Here is a 17,186-nt window from a genome sequence, read left to right on the forward strand (position 1 = left end):
GCCTTGTCAATAAAATCAGTATCACTCGGCGTGTATGTTAGGTCCCTTCGAGCTCTAACTGGCCTAAGGATATAATGTTGTGATAGAAAACAAAGTCAATTTTCTACCTTTTGATGAGGAAGATTTATACATTTCAAGGAAGAAATGATAATTTGCTAAGTCAGGAAAATTTTTACAGCCTTTAAAATAGACACGAGAACCCAAGAGAAATGACTACAACCACACAAAAACTTGTACCCGAATGCTCATAGTGGTGTACCTCTTAATAGCCAAAAAAGTGGAAACAACCGAAATGTCCATCATCTGGTGAAAAGGTAAACATAATGCCGTAGATCCATACAATGGAATACCATTTGGCATTAAAAATAATGAAGTACCGATACATGCTAGAAAATGGATGAACCTTGAAAACATTATGCTAAGTGACACACACATGCACGTGCGCACACACACACACACACACACACACACACACACACAAACTAGACACAAAAGGCCACATCTTGTATGACTCCATTTATATGATATGTTCAGAAAAAGCAAATCAAAAGATACAAATTAAATTAGTGGTAGCCAGAGGCTGCAGGAAGGGGGACATGGGAGTAAATACTAACATGTAAGGGGTTTCTTTTGTTTAATCTAGTGTGGATATGCCTCTTTTGTTTATTCATCATCAGTTGATGGACATTTGTGTTGTTTCTACTTTGGGCCTATTATTAATAATGTTGCTATCACCATTCCTGTACAAGATTTTGTATGAACATATGTCTTCGACTGTCTCAAGCATATACCTAGGAGTGGAATTTCTGGGTCATATGGTAACTTTATGTTTAATTTTTTAAGGAACTGCCAAACTGTTTTCCACAGTGGCTGCACCATTTTATACTCCCAGCAATATATGAGAATTCCAGTCTCCACATCCATGCTAACATTTATTTTCCATGAAAAAAATTTTTATTATAGCATTTAATGGGTGTGAAATGGTATCTCATGTGGTTGGATTTGCATTTCTTGAGTGGCTACTAAGGTAGAGCATCTTATCATGTATTTATTGGTCATTTGTATATAGGAGAAGTGTTTGTTCACATCCTCTGCCCATTTTTTAAATTGGGTTATTTTCCTTTATTGTTGAATTGTTAGAATCCTGTATGTATTCTGAATATTAGGCTCTTATCTGGCATAGGATTTGCAAATATCTTTTCCTTTTCTGTAGGTTGTCTTTTCACTTGCTTGATAGTGTCTTTTGACATACAAAAGTTTTTAATTTTGATGGAAGTCCAATTTATCTTTTTTCCTCTGCTTATTCATACTTTTTTTTAAAATAGTAGGACATCTATTCATATTTATTTATTTATTTTTTAAAGATTTTATTGGGGAAGGGGAACAGGACTTTATTGGGGAACAGTGTGTACTTCCAGGCCTTTTCTTTTTCCAAGTCAAGTTGTTGTCCTTTCAATCTTAGTTGTGGGTGCTGTTCAGCTTCAAGTTGTTGTCCTTTCGGTATTAGTTGTGGAGGGCGCAGCTCAGCTCCAGGTCCAGTTGCCGTTTTTCTAGTTGCAGGGGGCACAGCCCACCATCCCTTGCGGGACTCGAGGAATTGAACTGGCAACCTTGTGGTTGAGAGCCCGTGCTCCAACCGAGCCATCCGGGAGGCAGCTCAGCTCAAGGTGCCGTGTTCAATCTTAGTTGCAGGGGGCACCGCCCACCATCCCTTGCGGGACTGGAGGAGTTGAACTGGCAACCTTGTCGTTGAGAGCCCACTGGCCCATGTGGGAATCAAACCGGCAGCCTTCGGAGTTAGGAGCATGGAGCTCTAACCGCCTGAGCCACCGGGCCGGCCCCTGCTTATTCATACTTTTGATATCATGTTTGAAAAACTATTGCCAATTCCAAGGTCATAAAGATTTACACCTATGTTTTCTTCTCAGAGTTTTATAATTTTAGCCCTTACATTTAGCGCTTTCATTCATTTTGAATTAATTTTCACGTATGGTGTGAGGTAGGGTTCCAGGTTCATTTGTTTGCATATGGATAAGCAGTTGTCCCAGGACCACTTGTTGAGAAAAGTATTCTTTCCCCATTGAATGTTTTTGACACTCTGGTTGAAAATCAATTGACCATAGAGGTATGAGTTTATTTCTGGAGTCTCAATTCTATTCCATTGGTCCATATGCCATCGTATGCCAATACTACACTATCTTGATTACAGTAGGTTTTGAAATTGAGGAATATGAGTCTCCAACATTATTCTTCTTTTTCAAGAGTGTTTTGGCTATTCTGGGTTCAAAACTTTTAATACACCTTTCACCCATGTTGTGAATCTGGGTTCTCTCTCTGAAATGCCCCATAAAAAGAAGTAAAGAGAGCAAACAATGTCGTAATACCTTTGCGTTTCTACTCTCACTTCTCTGAGTTGGCTATACTACTTGGTCTTAAAATACAAAAGGATCTTTTCTCTTTATCTCTCCACATTTCACTCCACCATCCCCATGAACTTGTACAGTATTTCTCTATTTGCAAAACCCAGAATTTATGTCCATGTAAACATGGTAAAAGGCACGTATATTCCCTTTTTGCCAATGTCATGCTTCCTGGGAAAATTCTGTGATGGTTCTAAAAGGCTGGAATCCCTTAGAGTCTTGTATTTCTCATAAAGAACAAGTGTAGGCCTTTGGCCAATTATTTCCATTTGGGGTTAATGCCTATAAGAAGTTTAACTCTTTCTAGAGAATGAAAACAAACAGCACACAGCAGTTACAAAGTGAAAGCAAGAAGAAAATCAAGCACTTTCCATTTTAAGAGTCAGAGGCAATGCACATTTCTGGAAAAAAATAATTAGCTGTTTCTCTTTTCTTTCACAGTCAAACAAAAATAAAGTTCTTGAACAACGTAGCCTTCGCAGATAAACTGTTATTCGGTCATAGACCCTGGAGACAATTGTGTGATTGACTTAGGTGGTCGGCAGAATGTGAGAAAAACAGAAATGGGTGTTGCTCTCTGTGAACTGATCCTGCAGTCAATACGCCTGTCCTTTTAGCTTCTGATCAGTATAACAAGGGTTTTGACAACTATTACAGAAAAGCTTTAGGCAGCACGGACGATCTGAAATAGGAGCACGAGAAGCACTGGCTGCTCTCTGAAAGTTAGATGTTTCATAGCAATATTGGGGCAATGGTGTTGGTTCTAAGGGCCTTTTCTGCTTTAACTGGCTTCCTTAGGACGTGCTGGAAGGCCTCAGACAGCAGCCACACAAGAGCAAAGCACAGTCCCAGGCAAGTCTGTTGCTTCAACGGCTCCCTAAATCTTTCCATCCTCGACTACAGAACTCCTCCACGAAAGGAAAAAGTCAAGTTCTGAATGCAAGGCCTGTATTTCAAGAGGCACTGAATTTAGGGAGCTGTGAATCCTTTGTCCCTTTTATCCTCCGTAACAGAAACCGCTCTTGAGACATTCTCAGAGATGAAAATAACTTCAGCTGAGGAACACCAATTGGAAGAGACTGGATGTGTTCAGTGGAAGACAAAAAACATTATGAGGTACCACACAGATCTATAAACCCATAAATGCATGGGATAATGGCTTGGGATAAAAAATAGTACAGCTTTAATGTATAAATATATTCTTCAAATACCAAGCCAAGTGCAAACAAAGACTAACATGAGATGGGGAATTTAATATTACCTAATATCCTAGGAAGTGGGGAAAAAAAAGGTAACAATGTTACATAGTTGCAACTCCAATTGTAAGGTTAGGATAGATTTAGAGGGGGGGGAGTGTATTTTTAGATTCTGTTTCACAGCATATTCAATAATATGGCAACCATTGAGATCAAATTTGATGACAACTAATGCTGACCAGGAGAAGCAGCAGATGGTGTGATGCTAAACACGTCTTGGGTGTGTCTGATTACTAAAATTTTCTGGACTAGGAAGAAAGGTGAATAGAGATACCGACCAGGACCTATTTCATGGTAACTATGTAGATCTTGGGTTTGCTGCTGTGTCCATGTAAACTTTTCTGCCTGAATTTTTTTTTAAATCCTCTTTCTTCCTCCCAGCTCTGACCATACCACAGCGCTTCCTGCAAGTGTGGGGGTGGATTTCCCTCAGAGATGGTGCCCCCCCATCTCTCCATCCTCTTCCCTACTCAGCTTCAGCCTGATCTCCACCCATGAAATTTTTCCTTGGGAGTGTGCCTTTCTTCATCACTTTGAAAAACCACACTTCCGGAGACCAGGTCAAAGAAGTACAACCCCCTAAAAACCAGCCTGCTTGGAAATGACCTTCAACTATGGGTGGCGATCACTGCCCGACACAACATAGCAGATTATTCCTCATCTCCACAAGGGAACATCAGTGTGTAATGGACTAACACCACAGGAAGGTCTACAGAAACCAAGATAAATGTGAACCAAGTACATCCTCACAAGAACCAGAGATTTGCTCTAACGTTACACAGAGAAGGTTCTAGAACATCTCTGTGAATCACTGGCATGTAGTCATGAGGCCTAGGAGGTTTCAATACGGGTGTGTGAAAACACATGGAAGGTCCAGAGCTGTACCGTCCAATACAGTATCCACTCCACCTGTGGCTACTGGGCACTTAAAATGTGGCCAGTGTGACGGAGGCACTGAGTTTTACATTTTATTTAATTTTAATTTTAAAATGGACGCAGTGTAAAATATTTTTCTATTAAACACAAATTAGTTTTGGTATGACTACATCTGATTTTAATGATTATATCATGTAAGCTATTCATGCTGCAATGCACGTCAGCACATACATTATTTCTAGTATTGATTAATAATTCTATAAATATTGTTTACCGGTTGAAACGATAATAGTTTTGATCTGGGGGTTAAATAAAATATTTGTTAAAATTAATTTCACCTCTTTCATTTTAATACCTTAATGTGGCCACTAGAAAGCTTCACATTACGTATGTGGCTGGCATTATATTTTTATTGGATGGTGCTAGCCCATAGGACAACTGGAGATCCTCAAATGCAGAAACAACTGAGCTGTGGCAGACCCTGCCAGGAGAAGAGGTGGAGAGAGGGGTTACATACACTGGTATGGCTTTGGTTTTTATCCAAGGGCTTCATTTCTTTCAAACATGGGAAAACTGAAAATGTTTAAAGTTTGAATTTTGCGTGTGACAATAATGTTTAAAATGCTTATATATTGCCAACTGGCCTTCTGTGCCTAAAATAAATTCTTAAACTAAGGAATAGAATGACTTTTGCATACAATGGTCCACAGCAGCACTGTTTGACCTGCAGCCCCAGACTCTCGGGACAACTTGGAGTTATTGTAAAGGGTCCCCCAATCCATGTGGGCCACACACTGTCTGTAGATTGAATAAATAACCTCTGCCTGATACTGGCACTGCAATTTTTCAAAGGTGTAGTCGTTGCGGTGATGAATAAAATGTAAGTTCACTGTAATGTGTTACTAAGTTCAGAGTAGTTAAGGGGTCATGACATCGTTTGTCAATCAGCGGCTCGCTCCTGGGTCTGGGAAATGTTGGGTCTTTGCCAGCTCATTTGGTGCCTTTGTGCAAATTAGAGGAAGGCATGCCAGGGAGTAAAGTCCTGATTCATCCCAAGGGCATGACCTACACTGACAATATGCTGCTGCCCTGATATATTTTAATATTCAAAAGGTTCTTCACACCTGAAAAGGCTTAACTGTGCCCAACAACTATCAAATGAGAAACAGATGCCTCACCTCCAAGGGGTCCTGCCGTGGCCACTGTCCAGGGTCAGTGTTCATGCTTATCTGGTGAGGTGTGTCCCCTATGGTCTTGGCCAGGTCCACCATTGGCACGCACATCTCTATCCTCATGGGGAATGGAAACAGGAACTTGTGGCCTCATTGCCCAAAAGGTTCTAGAAGGAGCGAAGTAAAGTTGGAAGGAAGTTGGAATCAGGATTCTTTGACCTTTAATCCAGGAATTCACAATGGATGAAAAATTATGCTATTGTTTTGAAATGGGTTGGAATTTATTTAAATTTAGAGCAGGGTTTTTCAACTTTGGTACTAGGAACATTTTGTTCATTCTTTGTTGTGGGGCTGTCCTGTGCATTATAGGATGTTTAGCAGAATCCCTGGCTTCTAACCCACTAGATGCCAGTAGCACTCCCCTCCCAGTTGCGATAATCAAAAATGTCTCCAGACCCTACCAAATGTCCCCTGGAGGGTAATATTGCCCCAGTTGAGAACCACTGACTTAGAATATCAAAACATTATTTTTGGTATTAGCTTATTTTCATAATGTACGTATCACAGCTGCAAGTACAGGGACTTTGAAATCTGACATATCTGAATTCCAATCTGGCCCACACATTACTAGCTGTGTGACCTGGGGCAAGTTACTTAACACGTTGTGTACGGATCACAAGAATCTTCACGAGGGATTTAAACCCCACCGTACACAACGTGTTAACATCTCTGCACCTCAATTTCCTCACCTGTAAAATGAGGCAATAACTGCTGTCCTCATAGAGATGTTGAGAGAATTAAGAAGACAAAGCTCCCAATAGGTGATCAGTAAATAGCAGCTAGTATACTCCCAAGCCCCTTTTTGTACTGGCCTAATACCGGATATCTGGGCATTTACTCTGCCAAGACTGCTTACGGTCTCTGTGTTAGTGTGGCTGCTAAGGACCTGGCAGCCGAAGTCAGAGCCCAGGGTTCACACACCAGGCGTAATATGGAACAAGTTGTTTAACCTCTGAAGACGGTTTTCTCATCTGTTGAGAGAGAGAGAGAAGGAAGGAAGGGAGGGGTGGATGGAAGGAGGGAGAGAAAGAGGAAGAAAGAAAGAAAGAAAAAAAAAAAAGGAAGGAAGGGAGGGAGGGAAAAGAAAAAAGAAATAAAGAAAGAAGAAAGGAAGGAAGAGAGGAAGAGAGAGAGAGAGAGAGAGAGAGAGAGAGAGAGAGAGAGAGAGAGAGAGAGAGAAAGGGAGAGAGAAAAGAGAGAGAAGGAAAGCCTCCCTTGCAGGGCTGAAATGACGATTGCAGAGGCTGAACTTCTTAACCATTATTAGGTGCTACAAATCTGCATGTGAATGCAGGAAAATGCAAAGGAGGATGTTTTATAAAATTGCACAAAATCATGGTCTTTCTCAGCCTTCCTTACCTAGTGGTGCCCCACCCCACCCCGAGGGAATTTGCTGGAACCCCAAAGCCCTAGCACTCCTTTTGTAAACGGGTCATGTCAGTTCCTCCCACCTACCTCTTGGGAATCCTCTTCTTGTTTCTGAAGTTCTCCTTGGTCTCCTCGGGCTGTGCTGTTCCCAGGTCCACTCCGATGACCCCCAGTCTCTTACTGTGGTGAAGCCAGACTTTCTTTCATGTCACAATCATGCTGAAGTGGAGGCAGTGCCCTCCCCTCTCCAGCTTGCGGTCTGATTCAGCCACAGATTCTCTGTTGAGCCTCAATTTCCTCACCTGTTACATGGGGCGGTTCCAGCCTCCCTTTCTCCAGGAAGCCTCGCCTCACTCAAGACCACAGGTGCTTCTCATTTATGCCACGCTGGGCATTTCTCCATCACTGTGATTCCACCTCACTTGCAAACAAATACCTGTTTCTGTTTCTAAACCATGAACTCCATAGATCAAGGACTATATCCTATTCATGTTTATTTCCCATAACGTAGTTCCTGCCACAAGTCAAATCCTCAATAAGGGTTAGTTGAGGGGATGAATGGGGGCGAGTGGGGCATGTGATCACTTTAAACTCTCTGAGTGGGAGAGGGTGGGGTTTTCTTTCCTACTCACCTTCCTCTTGCATCCACTCCTATCCCTGCCCTTTGCTGGGAAAATATCCTTTGTAAGATGAAGCAGAAACTGAAATCTGTGAAGACAATAACTCATGGATGCTATGCAGAAAAGTGGTTAGTATTTGTAAGATAAACATGATTTGAGTTGGGGGGGTGGTTTTTCTGGGGAGAGCCTACTTTACTGCTGCCCCTTCAGACTGAATGCACTTGGCTGAGAACTGAGGGTCCTGGGAGGGGCAGTCAGGGCAAAGGAGATGGTGGGGTGAGAAGGGACATCCCAGTTCGCCTCCAGGGTGGACTCCATAAGGACTGGCAGTGCCCTGCTGGGAAAGGAAGCAAGTATGTGGCACCATCCTTTGCGAGTCTTGTAAGTACCTAAGAGTAAGACGTCTTTTCTCTAAATCCCTGTATCTGGAGCTTCCCACCCTCCCAACGAAATAACTGACATAAGCAAGAGATGACATCCAGCAAACAGGCCAGGCTGATATTATGGTTTATCCGCGGTGGTTTAGAATTACCAGGGGGTCCTTTGGGTTATCTATAAAGAGAAGGTTTTACTGACACTCTCCAATCCAGGAGACTACAGTTACAGCCTTGTTGCACAATTTACAGCTGGGTCCTAACTTATATGCCTGGGTCCCCAAAATGAGACGGTTTATAACTTCACATGTCCTAACCCACATGCCTGGGTCCCCAAAATGAGACGGTTTATAACTTCACTGTAGGACAACTGGATGAACTAAAGAGCCTCCGTGTCGGTGGCATAGCAAGGACAGCGGAGTAAGAAACGGATCCTAACATGAACTCTGCCGATAATTTGAGTGTGACCTTTTTTAAGTCACAGCTTTCCCAGATTTTAATTTTCTGACATGTTCACTGGAACAAGTACTGCTGAGTTACTGAGTTCACTGGGCTGTTGTAGAGATAAAATGAGATGTTAGATTGAAAAAGACATGGAAACTGCTAGGTGCTGTGCACATCCAACATGCCTTTGTTACCAATTTACTAAATAACTAATGTTTGAGAGCTTCTATTCATTCAATGAACTGTGTATTAAGTGCCGAACTAAGACAGTTGCCGAAGTGTTCGTGGAGAGCCAAGGGTGGGAAGAGCAAGACAACACGAAAGTGAGAAAGATGTGTTCCTTTGCCTCAAGGATCTCCCTCTGTCCCCAGAGAGATCAAAGCACACAGCAATGTCTCAGGCAGAATGCGTTAAATACCAAAGAAAACAGGTAACGCACTTCTGGAGGGCAGCTTGCTTCTCATTCACAAATGGCAAACACCAGACTCTTAGGAAGCCAGTGGAGGTATATGGGTTTGTGGTAGTAAACTCTCTACAGTTCTTCTTGGGATGTAAGTTGAATCCAACATTAGACTAGTTGAGCACGATGGTTTTGTACCTGTTTGCAGCACACTGTGACTAGGTCTGACTGGGAAAAAAATAAACCCTTCTGTTAAGTAGAGATGAAAGTAAGCAAGATCAAGCCCATCACAGACACACACGACACGACCCACGTGACTTTCAGCAACACTTTTCCAGGCTGAACTCAACATAATAGAGACTGTGCTCAAGAAGGGAACAAAGAAAAAGCCATCTGGGAAAAGGGCAGCAGCTGTTTTCAAAATAGCCTGAGCTTTTCCTCTGAGTCCCAGGGAAGATGGTACAGAAGAGTGAGCCTCATCTTCTCCACTACGTGGTGCTCACTTGGCCCTCATGGCACCCACAGTCCTCGTGACTAACCCGGCGCTGCGGTAAGGTGAGAGGTGGAAGACTCCCAGCATCCTACCACAAGTACCTGGCATAGCCCAGTCATTTCAGATAAGGGCTTTTCATCATTTCCCAGTGATCAAAAGTTGACTCCAGGCTTGGACATTTGGGTCAAGAACATTTGTTCCATAAGTTCCTCCCTGAGTTTTCCTTTGCTCAGTTTCAACTTTTAATTTTGATCTAGTCTCCGAAGCCCTAACCCATGCTCCCCGTCTGGTGTGCTCAGGACCATTTATGGATGGAAGTCCTACGCATCCCTTGGCTGGCTGTCAGTCAAGCAATTATCAGGGACTATTGCATCCTAATCATCAACTGTGGGAATAAAGCTGAGCACATCTGTGGTCCTTCCAGCATTCCCTTAATTAGTTCAAGGGAACACCTTTTGTTCTAAAGTAGTATCAGCCTCAGCCTGGACCCAGCCTTCCACATGGCTTTTGAAGCATGCCCCATGGGTCTGTGTTATTCTCTTCCTCGTTCTCATTTATATTGCCTGCTCCATAGTTCTTGCCACTGGAATAGTACCTAGAAAACTGGAAGGGGTTGCACATATTCATATGCACCAAAACCCCAGACTTTTCATTCAGATTGAAAGAAAGAACCTCAATTTTTGCTATATTAGTTTCCTATAGCTGCTGTATCAAATTACCACACACTTGGTGGCTGAACAGTCAGAATCTAAAACCAGCTCACCGGTCCAAAATCAAGGTATCCATAGGACTGCACTCCCCCTGGAGGATCTAAGGGAGAATTCTTTTCCTGGCCTTTTCCAGATTCTAGAGCCGCATTCCTTGCATTCCTTGGCTTTGGGCCCTATGCTCAATCTTCAAAACCAGCAGTGTAGCATCATAGCTCAATGTCACATTTTCTTCTTCTGCATCCAATATCCCTTTGCTTCCCTCTTATAAGGACACTTGTGATTGAATTTAGGGGCCACCAGATAATCCAGGATAATCTCCCCATTTCAAAAGCCTTAACGTAATCCTATCTGCAATGTCTCCTTTGACCCAGTCTCAGGACCCAGTCTGAGAGAGGTACTACACCCTCCACAATAGCTCAGGATTGGACGTGTGTGAAGAGCCCCTTCAGGTAGCCCGGACTCCAAAACTGAAAGATACTCCTCTCAGGGACTCTTTTCTTCCAATATTCCTTGCTTCTCCATAACTATACTAGTCACTTATGGACAAGGCAGGATTTTCACAGCTGTATGAAATCCATATTTCCTAATTCTGAAGTTACCAACAGTGGGCTGCTTGGAGATGAACATATGATCAGTGAGCATCGGAGAGCTCCACCTGCCTCTCTTCAGAGGCTGAGTTCGTCTGGGCTCCTTGTTTACATCACGGCACATTGCTAGGGACTATGAGCATCGTTTTAAATCAAAGCACAGTGATACATCCACACATGGCATGAGATGCTAATGCAAAATGACTGGTTTATTAGACAAGCTAACAGTTACACATTCAAGTGAATTTGGGCCTTCAATGTTGTACCCATGGGAGATCATACTCGTACACAGATGCAGCTGCCATTGCACAAATCATTTTTTGGAACTCCTCTTTGGGAAGAATCTTCAAAAGCCTGTGGCATACTCTATTTAATAAGCCAGTGGTGGCAAGTCTTCATCCACTGAGAGTGAATTTTATTTTGAAGAAGAACCATGTTATTCAGATCCAAAGGTCATGATCAATTTGTAGGTGAAATAGCTAAATTCTGAAAATAAGGTACATATAAAAGTGCTTTTCCTAAGTTGCTCCAACTGTTTTTAAATGCGCTCCCAAGGTGTTATGTACAATGACCAATTATTGTGAGTAAGATCATAGCCTACCAAAGTGACTTCTTTGAAAAATAATTTATGATTAGTGTTTTATAGGCTATAAAGGGGCTATCACGTACATATTCTATGAAATAGAAAGTGGAAATACTTTTTAACTAATTGTCATTAAATTAAAGAAATACAAGGTTCACAAACTGTGTTTTCACAAGATCTTACATCTGGTAAGTGGCAGAGCCAAGATTCAGGTTTCAGTCTTCAAATCCCAAATCCAGCAGTCTTACCATTAAGCTAGGAAGGCAGTTATATTGCCTTTTGTTTCCACTGTCCCCAACCATGTTCATGGCAGACCTTGCCATTAGATGAAGGCGCCCTTTCCTGCTGAGCTAGATTCAGCCTCAATTCATCTCTTCAGGGAGTCAAATCAATGAATTCCTGTTGAAATTCAACTTATTGTGTCTTTTGCATTATACCTTATTGAAGAGGCCAGCACTGATTTGAATATACAATTTCTGATATATTTGTTTAAAAATTAGACTCCTTACTTGATCGCTGCATAATATGCCAGTTAATGTCTTTGGTCTTGGAATTTGTTCCAGGCATGAAACCTTAGGATTGCTTGGGACATAATATCTCTAGGTGATTAATCATTCATATTCTTCTTCAAAGATCTTCTAAAGAGTTATACAAACCTGCTTACACAAACAGATACATCTCTGAAGATATTTTTGTCTCCCCAAGCTGTCTCATTATGTCTCCAGTTGGCTCACTGAGGAAGCACAGCCCAACACGAGAGCAGCACCTTATAAAATGGAGTAACTACCTGGCTTCTGGCAAGTTTAGACTGTGCTAGCTTCCATATGCACATGTTTGTTTAAATTAAGTTGTTTTGTTTTTAAATCTGAGTTTAGCAAAGCAATCTGATAGGTTTGCTGATGATCTTCCTCAGGTCTCGATGGAGGTAGATTTGAATTTTCCAACTGCCAAATACTTATTTTGACTTCAGGCTTTTAACAACAAATTGGTGTTTTTCAAAAGATACCTGGGGACTTCTGCATCAGAATCACCTTGGGAACTTTTTAGTACCCTAGATATTATCTGGTGTCTGATGGTATTTCTCACAAATATGAATTTTGGCTGATTTAAGGTGGTTTAAGAACCACTGCAGGTTCTACTTCCAATTAAAATGTAGACAATTATGAGAAATTGTTGCTCTTGCCAAGGGGAAAAATATATCTGTATCTATATCTATATCCATATCCATATCTATCTTTTTAATTCTTTAAAGCCAGTGAAGAACTATGGACATAAAGAAGGGTAGATGAACTAAATTCATGAGAATGCTGCATACAGAAAAATAAAGCATCTGAGAATATGAAGACAAGTCAATATAAACGATCTACACAGAAACATGAAAGGAAAAAGATTAATATTAGAAATTCAGGGGATAATATCAAATAATCTAATATACATGGGATTGGAGTCCCAGAAGGCAAGGAGAGGAAAAACTGGGTAAAAGAATTATTTGAAGATTTATCAAGAAATTTCCAAATTAATAAAAGACATTAAACCACAGATGCAAGAAGTGCAGCAAATCCCAAACTTTATATGAATACAAACATGACTCATAGGCACATTATAGTCACTGAAAATCAAAGACAGAAGAAAAATGTGTAACACAAGCCAGAGGGGGAAAGAGACACTTCATATTTGGGGAAAAGTGGGGAGAAGAGACACAAATGACAGCTGATTTCTGCACAGAAATAATAGAATCCAGAAGATAATGGAATACCATTATTAAAGTGATGAAAGAAACAGTAACAAATGTCAACCTAGAATTTTACATCCAGTGAAAATGCACCTCAAAATGAGGGAGAAATGAAAGACATTGTCAAACAAAATCTGAGAGACTGTGTTACCAACAGATCCAAAGTACAAGGAATAAGCCATGTTATTTACATCACTACAATCTCTAGAGGGTTTTGTAAGCTAAAGGGAAGTCACCCCAGATGGAAGACTGAACCTATAGGAAGGAATGAAAAGCACTGGAAAAAGTAAATATGTGGGTAAATATAAAAGACTATATATATTTTTTTTTAATTTTTAAAAGATGTTTGAATGTTTACATAAAAAATAATAGCAAATATTGTGGGATTTATAACATACATAGAAGTAAAACACATGACAAAACGGCACTAAGGAATGGAAGGGTAAAACGAAATTATAGTGTGTTAAGGTTAGTGATTTGTCCATAATCGTATATTATAATATTTATTCAATGCAGACAATGATATATTAAGGTTGCATATTGAAATCACTAGAGTGGCCATTTAAAAAAGTAAAACAAAGAGGCGCAGCTAAGAATCAAGAGAGGAGATAAAAGGAATATGAAATAATAATCAATCTAAGAGAAGGCAGGAAAGAAGGAACTAACAACACATGGGACAAATATAAAACAAAGCGAGATGATTCATAAACTAAACCTATCAGAAATTATATCAAATATAGAGACTAAACATTTCAATCAAAAAGTAGAGATTTTTAGGGCCGACCCGGTAGCTCAGGCGGTTAGAGCTCCTCCATGCTCCTAACTCCAAAGGCTGCTGGTTCGATTCCCACATGGGCCAGTGGTCTCTCAACCACAAAGCTGCCAGTTCGATTCCTCAAGTCCTGCAAGGGATGGTGGGCTCCACCCCCTGCAACTAAAATTGAACAGGCACCTTGAGCTGAGCTGCCGCTGAGTTCCCGGATGGCTCAGTTGGTTGGAGCGCATCCTCTCAACCACAAGGTTGCCGGTCCTGCACGGGATGGTGGGCTGCGCCCCCTGCAACTAGCAACGGCAACTGGACCTGGAGCTGAGCTGCGCCTTCCACAACTGAGACTGAAAGGACAACTTGACTTGGAAAAAAGTCCTGGAAGTACACACTGTTCCCCAATAAAAGTCCTGTTCCCCTTCCCCAATAAAATCTTTAAAAAAAAAAAGTAGAGATTTTTAGACAGGCAAAGCAAAAGTGAGTAGGCTGTTTATAAGACATGCACTTTATTCTGCTGTTTTGGGGAGGAATAATGATAGTTTTGTTCAAGTCTTCTCTATCTTCATTTATCTTCTGTATTTTTATGGATTTCCTTTTTTCTATTTGTTTTATCAGTTACTGAGAAAATAGTGTTGCAATCCCCAACTAAAAGTGTCTATTTCTCTATTGTTCTTTAAATTCTGTTATTACACATTAAGGATTGTTATGTCTTCTTGATGAATTGACTTCCTTATTATTATGAAACATTCCTCTTTATCTCTGGTAACATTCCTTGTTATGAACTTGACTTTGTCTAATATTGATGTATCTACTCCAGCTTCCTTTTATTTAGTGTTCGACTGCCAAATGTGCTGCCATCTTTTTATTTTAATTTATTCTTTATTTAAAGTGATTTCTTATATACACAGCATACACTAGATCTTGCTTTATTTTAAAAATTCAATCTGACAATATCTGGCTTTTAATTGAAGTATTTAGACATTTACAATTAATATAATTATCTATATGGTTGGATGTAAATCCATCATTTGCTATTTTTCTATTTGTCCCATTTTTACTTTGTATTATTTTTCCTCTTTGTACCTTTTTTTGGGGGGGAGGTATCATTGCTGTTCTACCTGCTTATTTTATTTTTATTAAAATTTAAATTTTGCAATAGTTTTAGATTTATAAAACAGTTGCAAAATAGTACAGGGAGTTCTGGTATACCTGATCCCCAGTTTTCCTTACTGTTAACATCTTACATTTATATGATACATTTATTATTACTAATGAACCAATATTGATACATGATTAATTATGGCTCATAGTTTATTCAGCTTTCCTTAGTTTTTACTTAATATCTCTTTTCTGTTTCAGGACCCAATCCAGGATACCATGTTACATTTAGTTGTAATGTCTCCTTAGGCTCCTCGTGGCTTTGACAGTTTCTCAGACTTTCCTTGTTTTGATAACCTGGACAGTTTTGTGGAGTATCAGTCATATATTTCATAGAATGTCCTTCAATTGGGGTTTGTCTGATATTTTTCTTATGGTTCAACTGGGGTTATGGGTTTTTTGAAGGTAAGATCAAAAAGTGTAATTCTCGTGATATCATATCAAGGGTACATACTATCCTGATGATTTATTACTGTTGATGTTAACTTTGATCACCTGACTGAGACGGTTTTGTCAGGCTTCTGTACTGTACGATTACTGTCTTCTTCCCACTTTCCATCCTGGACTCTGGGAGGAAGTCATTCTACACACCCCACACTTACGGGGTAAGGAGTTATATTCCCTCTCCTTGAGAGGAGAGTATCTACACAAATTATTTAGAATTCTTCTGTAGCGGAGATTTGTCTCCAACCCTATTCATTTATTTATTCCATCATTTATATGAGTATAGACTCATATTTTCGGTTATAATCTAGCACTCTACTATATTATTTATTTTATTGCTCAAATTATTCCAGCTTTGGTCATTGGGAACCTTTTCATTTGGCTCCTGTGTCCCTTGGACATACCTCCTCATCATTTCTTTGTTAGCACTTTCTTACTCTCTGGCACTAAAGGCTCCCCCTTCTATGTCAGCTGCCCAGTCCTAGAATGTCATTTCTCCAAGGAGCCTTGGTTCCTTTTCTTGGAGACAGGTTTTAGAAACAAAAATCTGGGCATCCATTGTGCTTGCTGCAACTGAATGTTGTTGCTTCTAGGCCCTCTCATCTGACAGAGCAAGGAAATGTTTGTGGTATACTAACCTATGCATCTACACATAGCTGCAAATTTTCCTTATGGAACCACCTGGACCTATAGTAAGCCAAACATGAGTTCATACTGATGTCTCCAACACTAATCCAGGAGCACGTGGTTCATTCTAACCTTCTTCCTTAAGAGAACCTCTTTTAAAATGTTATTACCTGTTCTGGTCACATCCTCTCTTTCCCCTAAACAATCCCACTTAGAAATGTTTCACCTTAGCCTTTATAAGACCCCCATTCCTGGGCCAATATTATACATTTGCTCAGTAAAGTCACTCTCTAGCCTAAAATGTCTTGGCTTAAATATTTAAAATCTGGAAAATCTACACAGTAAAGTACCAGATAACTGCTGTGTTGACTTCTGGTTCTACCAATTGCCTATTGAGTGAGTCTTAAGAGGCACATTTAATTGCTCAGGACCTGAATTTCTTGACCTATAAAAGGGGTACTGGTTTGCTGCGGGGACCAAATATATATGGGGGTAAATATGACTTTATAAAATAAAAAGCACTGAGAATAGACATGGAATTATAGTGACTTTTGATCAAGCTCTTAACACCATCCCTGGCATTAGGAGGAAGGTATAAACACTGTTTCATTTAATCCTCAAAATGGAATACTTTTTATTATGCCCATTTTACAAATGAGGAAACTGAGAAATTAAGAGCTTGGTAGTATGGTAGTAATTATAATAAATAGTACTTCCTGAGGGTTTACTATGGGCTTGGCACTGTTCTAAGCACTTTCCACATATTTATTAATTTAATCTTCACAATAACCTAAGGAAGAATTCTCTATTTTACGGAAGAAGAAACTGAAGCACAGAACATATTCCACAGCAAGTAAATGAAAGGGTCGGCATTCGAACCCAGGTCTCTCTCTCTGTCTCTGTCTCTCTGTCTCTTTGTCTCTGTCTCTGTCTCTCTCTCTGTCTCTCTCTCTCTCTCTCTCTCTCTCTCTCTCTCTCTCTCTCTCTCTCTCTCTCGCTCTCTCTCTCCTGATGTCTCTTAACTAGTAAATTAAACCGCCTCTACCATTACTCATTCTTTTGGCAAATATTTATTGAGAATTTACTGCATATTCTT

The 17,186-nt window shown here is 40.4% G+C and overlaps 1 long non-coding RNA gene across 3 annotated transcripts in view; it reads right to left on the bottom strand.

The window, feature by feature from the left end:
* LOC148758950 (uncharacterized) overlaps nt 1-16,826 on the bottom strand; it is a 39,819-nt gene extending 22,993 nt beyond the window's left edge. For 2 of the 3 annotated variants that reach the window (XR_016020482.1, XR_016020481.1), the window contains exons 1-2: nt 7,240-16,826; nt 5,731-5,891 (exon numbers count right to left, since the gene is read on the bottom strand). This is a non-coding gene — a long non-coding RNA (uncharacterized LOC148758950). Of the gene's footprint in view, nt 1-5,730; nt 5,892-6,640; nt 6,792-7,239 lie in introns of those variants that run through there. The other variant, XR_016020483.1, reaches the window with a different exon arrangement.
* Between the last annotated feature and the right edge of the window lie 360 nt (nt 16,827-17,186).

Source organism: Rhinolophus sinicus, chromosome 2 (genome assembly GCF_057876585.1).
Source record: "Rhinolophus sinicus isolate RSI-liver-muscle chromosome 2, RSI-T2T, whole genome shotgun sequence".
Lineage (NCBI taxonomy): Eukaryota > Metazoa > Chordata > Mammalia > Chiroptera > Rhinolophidae > Rhinolophus > Rhinolophus sinicus.